The 13,522-nt window shown below is 48.6% G+C and overlaps 1 protein-coding gene across 1 annotated transcript in view; it reads right to left on the bottom strand.

Annotated features, from left to right (window-relative positions):
- Positions 1-11,296, bottom strand: part of Fbxo10 (F-box protein 10) — a 44,279-nt gene extending 32,983 nt beyond the window's left edge. Inside the window, exon 1 of the mRNA XM_032891329.1 lies at positions 11,197-11,296. The gene's annotated coding sequence lies outside the window, so the exon portion shown is untranslated. The remainder of the gene's footprint in view (positions 1-11,196) is intronic.
- Positions 11,297-13,522: the final 2,226 nt, after the last annotated feature.

Genomic DNA, 13,522 nt, shown 5'->3' with positions numbered 1-13,522 from the left:
ACAGTTCAGTGGGGAAGCAGATCAGGGTCCTGCTTTCTACACAGCAGAAGACAAAGATTCGTCCACCAAAAATAGCAACAATATCCCCTCTAACCAAAACAATGCCATCCCTGACAAACCAAAGCAAAACACAATGGAGGTGAAAAGCATCCAGTGCCTCAGGAAAAACCCTATTTAGGGAATAAAAACTGGCTGGAGTGACAGACACACTTGAGGCTGGAATGACACACCTGAGATCCCATCAGGAGACAAGGGATCAGTGGGTCTAGGCCAGCCTAGGTTACATCCAAGCAACACCCTGTCTCCAAACAAATGTTATTTTTTCCAATGAATTACTCCATAACCTTCTCTTCACATCTCTTCAGGGTGATACAGGCTTCCTGTGGTCTCCCACCCTCCCACTGGAGACAGCCATATGACTCCAGGCCACATGGCATCCCAGGATTTAGAGGGTTGTTGGAACACTAAGTCTTGGGTGGCATCAGACAAAGATTTATTTTCATCTGTGTATAAGTGTGTGTTTGTGTAAATATATGCCTCCTGAGTGAAGGTTTCTGCAGAGGACAGAAGAGGGTGTCAGGCCCCCAGGAATTGAACTTGCAGGCGGCTGTGAGCTGCTGTGTGGTGCTGGGAACCGAATCTCGGATGATCTGCCAGAGCAGCGAGTACTTCACTTAATATTTATCTTTAGTTTTTTGAGACAGGGTCTCTATGTCTCTAAACTGGCACTGGCTCTGTAGACCAGGCTAGCCTCCACCTCCTGGGTGCTGGGATGACAGGCATATGCCACCAAGCCCAACGGAGAACAGGAAATACTCTAAGCTGCTGGGCCATCTTCTCCAGCCCCAGAGATGGCCCTTTAACCTCCTAGGAGCTCCTGTGGACACACTAAATGGAAGCAGTCCCGTCCTCACTTTACAGATGCAGGAGGGAGTTCAGGCTGAGGGCAGAAAGGAGAGACTCAGGACAGCAAGCAGACTTCACGGATGAGCAAGTTACCTCAGACGTGCACAGGAGTAAGGCAGGTGTCAGGAAGAGCTCTGAGGGGAAGCTGCAGCTAAACAGGACAGTTCTTAGTCAGACTAAGACAGCTCCAGGGTCAGCCAGAAACGCCAGCCGTTCCCATGGACCCCACCAGAGCTACTCATTAATTTGGGAGCTGCCTTGGGCCTCTGCACAGAAGGCTCTACACATCGTGGTGAAAGAAGGACATGCAGGGCTTTACATTCTAGCTTAGCTCTGCCTCCCTCTACAGCGACTGAACTCTGCTTTCTTGCTCTACAATGACAAAACAGCCATGGTGGTGCACACGACTGCAAATCCCAGAGCCTGGGTGGTGGCAAACAGGAGGGTGAGGCTGAGGCCAGTCTGGGCTGTAGAGCAAGACCTGGTGTCTCGACCAAACCCAAACAGCCAAGACCAATTGCTTCCCACTTACAGGAGGACATCTTCGTGGCAAGGTGGTGGGAAATTAGATTTAGTTTTAAAAAATCAATACGAAGAAAGGATGTAGGGCAGCGCAAACCTTTTTTAGTATCCATGTGGAGGGGAAACGAGATTTCTCACCCACTCTGTGGAGCATACAAAGCACCAGTTAAACAAGAACACACTGTACAGAGGAACAACTCTAACACGTTAATGATTAAACATCTCAAATGAAAGATGTCTCTCTATGTCTGCGGGTTTTAGTTCGAATCCGTTCTAAAGTAAGAGAGAGTAAAATGAGCCAAAAAGCCTGTACATAGGCCCAAACCCACACATCCATAGGCTTTGGAAAAGGAGGAAAACCCTAAATGTCTCAGTGGGGCCCTCCATTGTTTCTTCAAGCCTCAGACCCCTATGCCCGGGAGACGGTACTCTTAGCAATGAAATCAGATACTATAATCCAGATACTGTGAGCTTGGTCAAAGTCAGGAGCTCGCAGGGGTTCAGACAGACCCTCCCTTTGCCCTCCTCTGTCAGCCCGGGGCCTGCCTGCTCACTGAGGCTTAGCTAGGAAGGGACGTGCACCAGGGAACCCTTTGAACTGGCCCTTAATCCTGATTCTCACAAATTTAGTAAGCAAGCCTGAAAGGGTAAGGAAGGGGGTGTTTTGGGTTTTTTGCTTGTTTTTTGTTTTGTTTTTTTTGAGGCAGATTCTCCCTGTATGGCCCTGCTTGGCCTGGAAAGTCAATAGGTAGACCACGAGGGCCTCTAATTCAAGAGTTCTGTCTGCCTCTGCCTCCTGGGCGTTGGGATTAAAGGTGTGGATGACCACACCCACGAGGAAGGTATTTGGAGGATGTCATTTCGGTGAGAACTCACAACACAAACTGCATTGCGCACCTCATCCCAGGACCTGGCAGTAATGTATCTGAAGATGGATTCCTAACCTGGACGGAGTCCCAAGTCCCCGTAGTACAACCAACCGCCTGCCACCCAGGTCCTTCCTTGCAATGTCCGGTTTCACAGCAAGTGAGTGCACAGGACCCTTGGCCTCACCCACCGTGAAGAAGATGAAGTTGATCCTGAAATTACTATGGAATGTCATAAAACGTCAGATTTGGACTGACAGCATTCAGCTGGGAGGCCTAGTCTAAAGACTTAGGATTTCAAGTAAAAACAAAAACATCTACAAAGCTCCAGGGCCCCTCCTTACCTGGCTAGTAAACCCCAATTGCCTAAGCACTGTCAACGAGACAGTGTCCTTCTCGTCCCCTTCTGCCTCCCAGCCAGCCACAACCTGCTCCAGCCACTTCTCTTTAATCACACTCGGCTTGAGGCAATTTCCACACCAAGGAGTTGCTACTTGACTGGTGACATTAAACGTTCAGTGGAGTCAGTCTGGTCTCTGGCCGTTCTTCCTCATCTATAGAGATGGAGGTAATGCTACCTTAGAGGCTCCTTTGGTGGATGAAGGAGGCCTGGGAAACAGTTAACACTGAGTTGACACACAGTAAACACCGCAAATGGTAGATTTCCTCTCCTGTGATGTTTTCCTAAATCAAATCCCTTCCTCTTCCTCCCTGAATTTTGAGCCACTTTTCTCAGCATCTTAGGGGAAAAAAAAATGTCTGAAGAGCAGAGGGAGTCGAACTGAGAGTGCAAAAGAGGGTGTTGATCTCCTAGGGCTGGGGTCTCTAAGGGCCACTGAACTCAGGTTCTCAGGAAGAGCAGTAAGCCATTCCCCTGCCCCAGTGAGCATTTATTGTAACAGAAGTAAGCAGGTTTTGGGTTCCTGACCATCAAATGGCAAAGAGAATAAGTTTTTATTCAGAACAGGATCGTTAGAGCAGCACTGGCAGCAGGTGGGTGTGGCCCCCGCGGTCCAAATATCAGATTCTGGGGAGCTTTTCTATTTCAAGTGCAAATAAGGGGGCAGATGGTAAGCTCTGAAGGGCCAGATGCTGGTCCTTCCAGAATGAGGTGGGAAGTCTGGATCCCTGGCAGACCAAAGCCCCACCACACATGGACCCACCCCCTCCTCCTCTCACTTTTGCTCTACACAGTCTGTCACAGCACTGGGGATTGAACCCAGGGTCCTGTGCACACCAAACAAGCTTGCTACCACTGAGCTACACAGCCAGGTCCTCCACTTTTGTTTTTCTTTGTTCTTACAAAGGAGTGGGCTATGTCACCTGGGCTGGCCTCAAACTTTCTACTTCTGCGACATAAGCCCCAGCAGTGTCTGTTCCTCCTCATTTTCATTTATCTAGTTTTTGGCACTGGCAACGATCCCAGGGTCTATGTGTGCTAGGTTATATTCTATTCCCAGTCCTCTTGTTTCGAGATACGGACTTACTAAAATGCCACGGCTGCTCTGAAACTCGCTCTGTGGCCCAGGCAGGCCTCGAACTTGCAACCCTACTCTTTAGCCTCTCAAGCAGCTGAGGTTACAGGACTGTGACATCAAGCCTAGCACTCTCCTTGTCCTTAGAGCTGTGTTCCAGTCCATTTAACCTGACGGGATGGCATTCACATTGCCTTAGCCACACAAAATACCACATAGGATAGATATTTTACCTAAAGTAGACTGAATGCCCCTTGTCAGGAACAGAAATTCAAGAGAGATCTTAAAAAAAAAAACAAAAAACAAAACAACATTTATTTATTTTGGAGGCAGGCACCTGTCATAGCATCTACGTGGATGTCAGAGGACAGTCTGTGAGTCAGTTCTCTCCTTCCACCATGTGGACCCTAGAACTGAACTTAGATGGGTAGGTTTGGTAGCAAGCACCCTTTTCTGCTGGTCCATCTTGCTAGCCTGGGATTGTTTTTTCTTTATTCTTTTTGTATTTTTATCAATTCTTTGAGAATGCATATAGTATTGTAGTAGTTTGAATGAAAAATTACCCCAGACTCACATATTTGCTCAGTCCCTAGTGGGTTGGCTATTTAAAAAGGATTAGGAGGTGTGGCCTTGTAGAAGGAGGTGGTTGGTGAGCTTGAGGATTCAAAAGCCCATGCCAGCCAGGTTAGTGTGATTTCTGTCTGTCTATCTGTCTGTCTGTCTGTCTGTCTGTCTGCAACTTGCAGGTGATATGTGAGCTCACAGCTACCTCTCCAGCATCATGTTCGCCTGCCACTATGTTCCCCACCATGATGATCATGGACTGACTCCCTGAAACTCTAAGTGAGTCCTCAACTAAATGCATTCTTCTGTAAGTGTTACTGTGGTCGTGTGTCTCTTTACAGCAATAGAACAGTGGCTGAGGCAGACATATCTTAATGATGTTCATCCCCCACTCCTCCCGGATACATCTTCCACTCTCCACCTAATTCCTTGTCTTTTCGAAAATGATTATTTGTTATAACCCGCGGAGCCCTAGCCCTTGGGAGACAGAGGCACGAGAGTGTGATGTTTGTGTCGCCCATGTACTCATGGGTGTGGGACAGCCCTCTGCAGCAGGGTCGACTACTGGGAGTACTCTTAACTGACTCACCTTCCCGCAGAAGCCATCAACTGTTAAAAGCTCCCCAGCCAAGCGTGGGCTTGTGATTCCCTGTCCACTTCATGCTAGGACACTGACCGGTTTGATTCTGTGCAGATGACAGCTGCTGTCGGTTTGTGTGTTCGTCAGCCCTGTCATATCCAGAAGATACTACTTCACCTTGGTCCTCTCCGAAACTCTGGCTCTTAGAATCTATTCTCTCTTCTGAGATGTTCTGGGTCTTGTGGGGAAAGTGGTTTCTTATCTGTCACCCTGCACAAAATTCCAAGTGGGTCAAAATCTCAATGTTAACCTGAAACTGAAGATTCAGAGAGAGAGTGTAGGGAGTACTTCAGGGTGTACTTAAGTAAGGGTTTTCTAAACGGGGCTCCAGTGGCTAATAATCAACAAGTGGAACCTCATGACGTTGAAATACTGCAGAAGAAACTGAAGAGGCAGCCTACAGAATATGGGATATGGGGGAGGTCTCTATCATATACATCTGATGAGAATTGGTGTCTACAATACACAAAGAACTCAGAAAAACTAAACACCAAGAAAACATACTATCCAATCTTTAAAAACTAGCTAATGGAACTGAATAAAGTGGAAGGGAAGAACCTTCTCCTAAAAAGTGTCTTCTGACCTCCACACATATGCACACTCGCACACACATGCACACACACACACATGCACACACACACACACATGCACACACACACATGCACACACACACACACACGTACACACACATGCATACACACACAGGCAAAAACAGCAGTGACTAACACGGTAGCATGTCCCCTTAATGTGAGCACTTGAGAGGTAGAGGCAGAGGCAGGAAGATCTCCAAGTTCCAGGTCACTGTGTGACCTGGAAACAGTGAAGCCCAGTGTCTTAGTTACATTTCTATTGCTGGGATAAAACACCATGACCAATGCAACTACAGAGAGTTTATTAGAACTTCTGGTTCCACAGGGTCAGAGTCCACAGTAGTAGAATGATAGCTGGAACAGCAAGTTGAGAGCGTCTTAAAACACAAGCAGAAAGCAGAGAGCGTGAATCTGTAAGTTCTCTAAGCCCACCTCCAGGGATGTACTTCTTCCAACAAAGCCACACCTCCTAAACCTCCCCAAACAGTGCCACCGATTGGTCCCCAAGCATTCAAATGCCTGAGATTATGGAGAACCTCTTTAATTCACCATACACAATTTAAACAAACAAACAAACAAACAAACAAACCTTAAACACAAACGTCTAAGATATATCTTTTAAAATACTGATGGCATTAGCCATCAGGGAAACACAAATGAAAACGACTTTGACGTGTCGTCCACCCCAGTCAGAATGGTTAACCGTAAGAAAACAAGTGAGAGCAAATGCTGGCAAGGATGTGGGGAGAGACAAGCCTTCGTTCACTGTGGTTGGGAAAGCAAAGTTGTGTAGCCACTATGAAAATCTTTGTGAGCGGTTCCTAGAAGAGCCAGAGAGACGCCTACCACATGACCCAGTTAGACCACTCCCAGGCACACCCAAAGGACTCCAGAGCCTCCTGGGGACATCTGCTCACTCACACTCACTGCTGCTCTGCGGACAACACAGAGGACATGAACACATCCTAAAGGTCCACCCACCATAAAAGCACGGCACCTATGCACAGCGAAGGTAAATGGATGAGCCTGAAAACTATATAAGTGAGGCCACACGGACCTAGATAAACACACTCTGCATGCTTTCATTTATATGTGGACCACAGTGTCGAGTCCAGTGCGTGCTTCTCTTAAAGTAGCTGCAGGACCAGCTGAATGGACGGGTGGAGGAAGTCCCGCCAACCCTGGCAACCTGGAACCACATTAACAAACAAGTCTGGTGACTTGAGTCGTTCACAGAGACCGTCCACTAACTGTAAAAAGGTGCTCAGTATCAGCAACAACCAGGGAAGTAAGTTAAAGCCTTGAGACACGTTATACACATAAAAACAATAACGTGGCCAAAGCAAGTTACACCCCAAGACCGGAAACAAATATAACTCACGAACTGCTGGAAGGAAAGAGATTTGGAAGCTGGGCATGTAGTTCCTACCTGTAGACTCCAGCACTTAGAAGCTTGAGGCGGGAGGACTGCTGTCTGTGCTCCGGCACAGGGTTGGTTACAGGACAGCATGAACTACACAGTCAGATCTTGTCTCAAAGAGCAAACCAACCAACCAACCAACCAACCAACAGGGAAAAATGAAAACAACAAAAACAGCCACCATCAACAACAACGCAATTCTATTTGTATGAACGTAACCTAGGAAACTTGTTGACACACACAGCAGACTCTGCCTGAGGAAAGCCAGAGACGGGGGTCAGGAGGCAAGCCTGATGCTCTGAGTGCCACGCCGGGAGCCCACACCGTGAAAGGAAAGCCACCTCTGGCATGCCTCCTACCACTAAACAAACAAGTGAGGAAACGCAATTTCAAAGACAGAGACTACGCCTGAGGATGATCTTGGCAACCCAGGGCCCATCCATGGCTGACTGAACTTACTGTGACCTACTCGCACCAGCACATCTGTCGGCGACGGACGTGAGGTTACCACATGGATGTGTGCCAAGTGATACGCTGAGCAAAAGAGGCAAAACACAGGATACGGACAGGGTGACCTCACACACACATAGTTAAACTAAATGGTACTGTGTAGGGATGGATGCGCACCCACCAGGGATGAGACAAAGAGATGGCCATCCACAGGTCAAGATGGCAGCCTCTGGGGGGAGGGGCCTGGGGAGATGGGGGTGGGGAGCTCAGGCTTCAAAGGAGGCTCTGACCACGCTCCATTTCTTAAGGTTGTGGAGTCTACACTGTGACTTACCTCAACTTGTGGCTAAACTAAACATCCGTGCCACATCTGTATATGTTATCTTTCAGAGTAAACAACGTTCGAAACAAAGAAAACGATAAACATACTGATTCTTAGAAAAATGGAAAGAACACCAAAACCATCATGGAAAACAAAAAGGGAAACAAAGCAAAACAAGTGAAAACTCTCCCAACCAGGCTTTTGCTTGTTTCCGAGCCGAGCTCTTGCCATACTGACTCAAAACTTCTAGGCTCAAGAAATCCTCCTGCCTCAGTCTTTCAAGAGCTGGGATGACAGTGTCACCTTGCCTGGATGCAATCTTTTGTTTTTCATTTAAAACCTTGCTTCCCAAATTCCTAACACCATATATGCCAAATACAAGCCTGCCCTCACCCCCCCCCCCAAAAGCAGGGCTGAGCTGGGGGGTGTTCACAACTGCCTAGCCTCTTAGGACTGCAGGTACACACAGTCACCTGGGAACACACGTGTGCTCTGCCAAGAATCACCCAAAGGCCCTTCTTACACTTGGAAAAACAAGGGTGAAGAGGCACCCAAAGTCCTGGGTGGCATCCTGTTGGAATTCGCCGTTCCTGAGAGTCTTTGCTTAAGCCCTGGGGACAAAGCAGAACTAGTTTACCGAAGGGACTTGCTTGGATTAAGCACAGGAACAGGAAAGGCAACAGAGCCCTTAAATTCAGATAAACGGCTAGAAAGGGGGAAAATCTCGGTGATCTGTGGTGACCCCGGAAGACTGCAAGAAGCCAGCCTAGTAGCAAGCTCAATCGAAGGCCCAGCCAGTGGTGCTTTGGGAACACAAAGCTAAGCTCATGCACATGAACCAAATTAAGTTCCAACCTGAGGGTCCAGCGTGGGGCCTGGCTGGCGGGGATCTGGTCCTTAAAGGGCACTGAGCAGCAGTTACTGCACTCTGGACTGTGCGGGGCAGCCCTTCCAGTGACATCCCACGTCTGTCAGAGACAACCATCGGGTGCAGCACTCACTGCTCTCCCTCCTCCGAGAGTGACAAGAAGGACCCCTTTGGACTACGGAAGCCTCCAGAGAGTTTAGAACCCTTACTAATGAAGGCCTCGGATTACTTGGCAGAATACTTGAAAAAAAAAAAAACAAAAACAAAAAACAAAACCAATGTGTGACTGCATCAGTAGCCATCGTGAGAAATTAGACACCTGGGTTAAACGACTCAACTGAAACACGTGGATCTTAAACAGCTGTTTCTCTAGTGTCCCTTTATGTTAACAACCCCGTTATGTCAGGTGACCCCCGCACTGACAGGAAAATCAGTGGCTCGTTCACATGAGGCCCAGGACAGGTGACTCAAGAGGAGAAGGCCCATCCATTAAAGGAGACTCAAGGAACAAATGCTACTGTGCTATCTGGTATCCCTCTGTGACTAAGGCCCGGTAAAGGCGCACCCCCTGTGAAAAGCGGGTGAGGCATACTTGTTGCCCAGGACACCATCCCTCCGCCTCCGAGAGCTCTTGCTGATTCACTGTCTGCATCGTCCAGGGGTTCACTGACTTGTCCCCCACACCCTTAGTCTAGTGCACTGCACCATCACCACCATCACCACCATCACCACCATCACCGCCATTACTGCCATCACCAATGGGATGGGCCCAAGTGTCTGCCTTTATTTTGTCTGTTCTTATTCCCACCCCTCTTCACACTGTCACTTGTTGAAGAGGAGGAGGAAGGGAGGGGAAAAGAAAAGGGAGACTATGTCTGCACTACAGCTGAAAAACGAAACAAACCAGAACGCAGGACGAGACTGATGGGTGACTGACTGGTGGTTGGCCACACGGCTCAATAGCTACCAGTGCTGCCATCATGAAAAACGTAATTCCCCTGATAACCATGGAAACCAAAATGAAGGCCCTGTGGTGAGGGCTGCTCTCTTTAGATATCTAAAAACAATAAGAGGCCAGAAACCAGAGAGACAAAGAAATCTTGGCATTCCAAGCCAGGGGAAATCCTTTCTTAAAAGCTCTGACTGAAAAAGGGCCATTTTCTCCAGTCTCTAAATCTCACCAAGCTTCCACTAGGGCTGGAGACCTGAGAGGGATCATGAAACCATTCAAGCCTCTCTCGTGTGCTAGTCCCCTGGGGCCAGCTGCTATGAGGCCAGCTCCCTGGGAGCTGAGAGCTTATTGTTATCATAAAACATACTGAGAACCAGCAGAGGGGCACAGGCACACACGGACATGGACACACACACACACACACACACACACACACACACACACACACACACACCTATGTGTGCACTAAATAGGCTTTTATATAACTAACATAGCTAGCTAAGGAAACAGCTCTATGGGGGCAGACATCATTGTCTGGCTCTTATAGCCAGAATAAACGAACAGTTGAGTTAGAACACAGGAACGCTCAAGCATTTTTTCTACTACCCAGGGCCAACAGTGCTGGAGTGTGAGCAAAAATCAAAGTGCTGGCCTCGTTCTTGGTCTATGTGCTGGAGACAGCTGAATTCCATGGGTTCTAGGCATCTTCCAGGAGACAGTCAATCACTCTACTGTGCTTTTTTTTTTTTTTCTTTTGGTGGCGGCACATGCCTGGCAGTTTTCTTTCCCCTCAGAGGGAATCCGATACCCATCTGCTCAAGTAAATTATCGTTCCCATCCTGCCTGACTCATTCGGTAGGAACAACAGGTTCACATGCCAATATGAAACAGAAGGCAGAGGGGGCCTGGGAAAGGGGAGAGGGTTCTACAGCCAAAACGACACTGTCTTCAGAATCACATGTACAGTGGACTTACTCCAAGAAAGACGTCTATCATGGAGTCCTATCTAGCTTGCTATTTTAATAATGCTCATACCGAGAGCGCTCTCTAAGGAGTCCTCAACGTTTCATGCTTAATCCTCACAGCAACCTCGGGGTGAAGAATTCATTTTAACAGAAGCGCCATCGACGTGGCTCAAGGTTGCCTGGCTAGTGGGTGGTGGAACTAAAACCAACCCTGGAGTTATGGCTCTCCAAACGGCTTTCCCATCAGTGCAGGAGGGAGGCCGGGCAGGGGTTATCTCTCTTCCTTCAAAGATTTTAGAAACCGAGGCTCCGCGACTTGTTAAAACCAGACCCACTGGGTGCGCGACAGCACACCTTCTCCTGAATCCCAGGTGAAGGCTAGCAAACCGCCAAGTCGAATTCATTCTCTCACACACTCCCAAAGCCCTGGGGCTGCAGGCGACTGCGGGTGGTTCCGGGGCGGGGGGTGGTCCGCCGCACAGCTCTCCTGGAGCTCGGGCGGCCGAGGCCCCCACCTCCCGCACACTGCCCAAGGCCGGGTCCCCGCACCCCAGCCAAACGCTGGGCCCACGGAGGCATAGAGTGACTGGTAGCCTGGAGCATCTGCGGGCTCCGGAGAAACCTCCGGGGCGCGCCGAGGAACCCGCGCCTCTTACCTCTGGGAGCCGCGCTGCCCGGCCGCGGCCGCGACGCCCTGGAAGCCGCAGGGCTGCCAGAGGACTGCGGAGCTCTGCCAGAGGGGGTCCGACTTCGCCGCGCGCCCCGCCCCCGATGGCTGTCACGTGACGCGGGTGTAGGGCTGGACTGAGAGCGCGCGGCCGTGAGACTGTGGGGAAAGGCGGGGCGAGCGAGGCTCCGCGGAGGGCGAGCGTGGCCTTTGAAGGGGTGGGAATAGCATCGTGGGCGGGAAGTGCACGAGGCTCCTGGGGGAGGTGGGCGGTCAATGTGGATCTTTCCCATCACCACTATAGCCTAACAGCACCCTGGGCTCAGTGCGGATGTGCACATAGGAGCTGGGTTCACCCCGAGAACAAACTGATCCCAGCTAGAAGTCAAGAAGGATTCTGGGGCCATGGGTGGGTTGTGTGGAAAGCGTTTGGCCTAACAATGCGTGATGTACGCAAAAGATGTGTAGTACTTGTTGCTCCAACTAATAGTTTATGGGCCCAAGAGAACAAGTGGTGGTGGCTCCTGTTCTGAAATCCATTCTATGGTAAAGGGGATAAACACGAAAAGCTTTTTAAGTCCATATGTATTTAAAATTATATGACGAATGTGAAAAGAGCACTTTGGCTTCAAACTAGGGTTTGAGGAATGTGATGACCTCATGACAGTAGCAATATGAAAGAGGACAAAGAAAGCCTATGTGAGACAGCTCATGCGCTGAGGGAGACAAGACTGCTCCTTAGGGAAAAAAAAAAGGTTCTTTTTTGTTTGTTTGTTTGCTTTAGGATTTTTAATTTTTATGTGTATTTGTATGTATCTGGTTTATGTGCACCCTGTGCATGCAGGAGGCCCTGGGAGCCAGAAGAGGGAGTTAGAGCGCTTGGAACTTGAATACAGACAGTTGTGAGCCTCCGAGTGGATCCTGCGCACGAACAATAAACCTATTAAACTGTCTCTCCAACCTGCACCCTACCAACCTGAGGTTTTAGATCAAAGGGTTTTAGAGGTCATCAGTATTTCATAAGCCACGATAAAGGAAGCCATTGAAGGGATGGAGAATGCGGGTGTTCGACACTGCTACTTTGTAGTGAAAAGACAAGAGAAGTAGAGACTGGCCTGCAGTACTGGTAGTGGATGTGGGGGCACACGGATTTGGGACCGTTCTGCAATAGACTCAAATTTGTTGTTCTATGCAGTGGTTGGGGCAGATTCAGGGTTTTGCACACTCTGGGCAAGTGGTACATCCCCTCCCAACACACATCTACACCCCAGCCTTCAATTAGTCATTTGTTTAAAGTCCAAACAAAACACCTAGACCAAACCCCAACAATTTAAAGACTGAGAGCTGTACACCAGGCTCACAGATGTAGTGGGAAGGCCATGTTTAGGTCAAGCCAAGCACACAACAGGATGAACTCCTACTACAACAAACTTGGGGATGTTGCTTACGTTTGGCAAACCGATCACATGTCTAATCCTTTGAAAAGTGACCCATTGTATGAAACCAGCAGGCTGGATGTGAATTTCAACACGCAATCAAAAGCCTGAGTTCCTGGATTTGTGCTGTCAAACGTTATTGTTTGTGTTGGCATTTCTGTAAAAGGGTTAGGACTTTCAAAGGAGAACAGTGGGGGCTGTCTACCACAGCATGTTGTCTGTCTTCCTCTACAGGGGCCCCGTGAGGGGTTTTATTTCTTTTAATAAGTATTTAAACGTCAGGACAGTGGTGTTTTATTTAAGATGTAGTTATCTTCATTTTATTCATATGTGTGCTTTGGCTACATGCGTGTCTGTGCACAAGAACAGCGTTTGTAAGCGGTTGGCTGCTCCTCTCTTCCTGCCCTCATCTGTCTGGCACAGGCCTCCGTTTGTGCAATGTTTCTCTGTTTTCAAATGTCTGCTGACTTCTCTGCTTCCTTTGACTAGAGTGGGCTTGCTCCCCTTAGCAGCCTAGCACATAATCCGTATTTATAGCAAATGAATAAGGGGACACACAGTCCCCACAGTCATGAAAACCTTTGCTTTATGGACAGATTAGACTCAGGTTGTCAACCGGCCACAGGTAACCCAACAGCTGTCATCCTTTTTGGCTGCCTGAGGGTCTCAACTTTTTGCGTCTGAGAGAGGTCTTCATCGATGAGCTCACCATTTGAGAGAGGTCTTCATTGATGAGCTTGTCGAAAGCAAACTATGTATTTTGTTATGGAAGTTGAAACTCTAGATACTTTCTGTCTTTCCATGTAACTCTAATTTTACAAATAAATACCCCTGTACAGAAGTGAGACCTACATGATATATAACAACACCTCCAAAACA

This window comes from Rattus rattus, chromosome 1 (assembly GCF_011064425.1).
Source record: "Rattus rattus isolate New Zealand chromosome 1, Rrattus_CSIRO_v1, whole genome shotgun sequence".
Lineage (NCBI taxonomy): Eukaryota > Metazoa > Chordata > Mammalia > Rodentia > Muridae > Rattus > Rattus rattus.
This window is presented reverse-complemented; position numbering and strand designations above follow the sequence as displayed.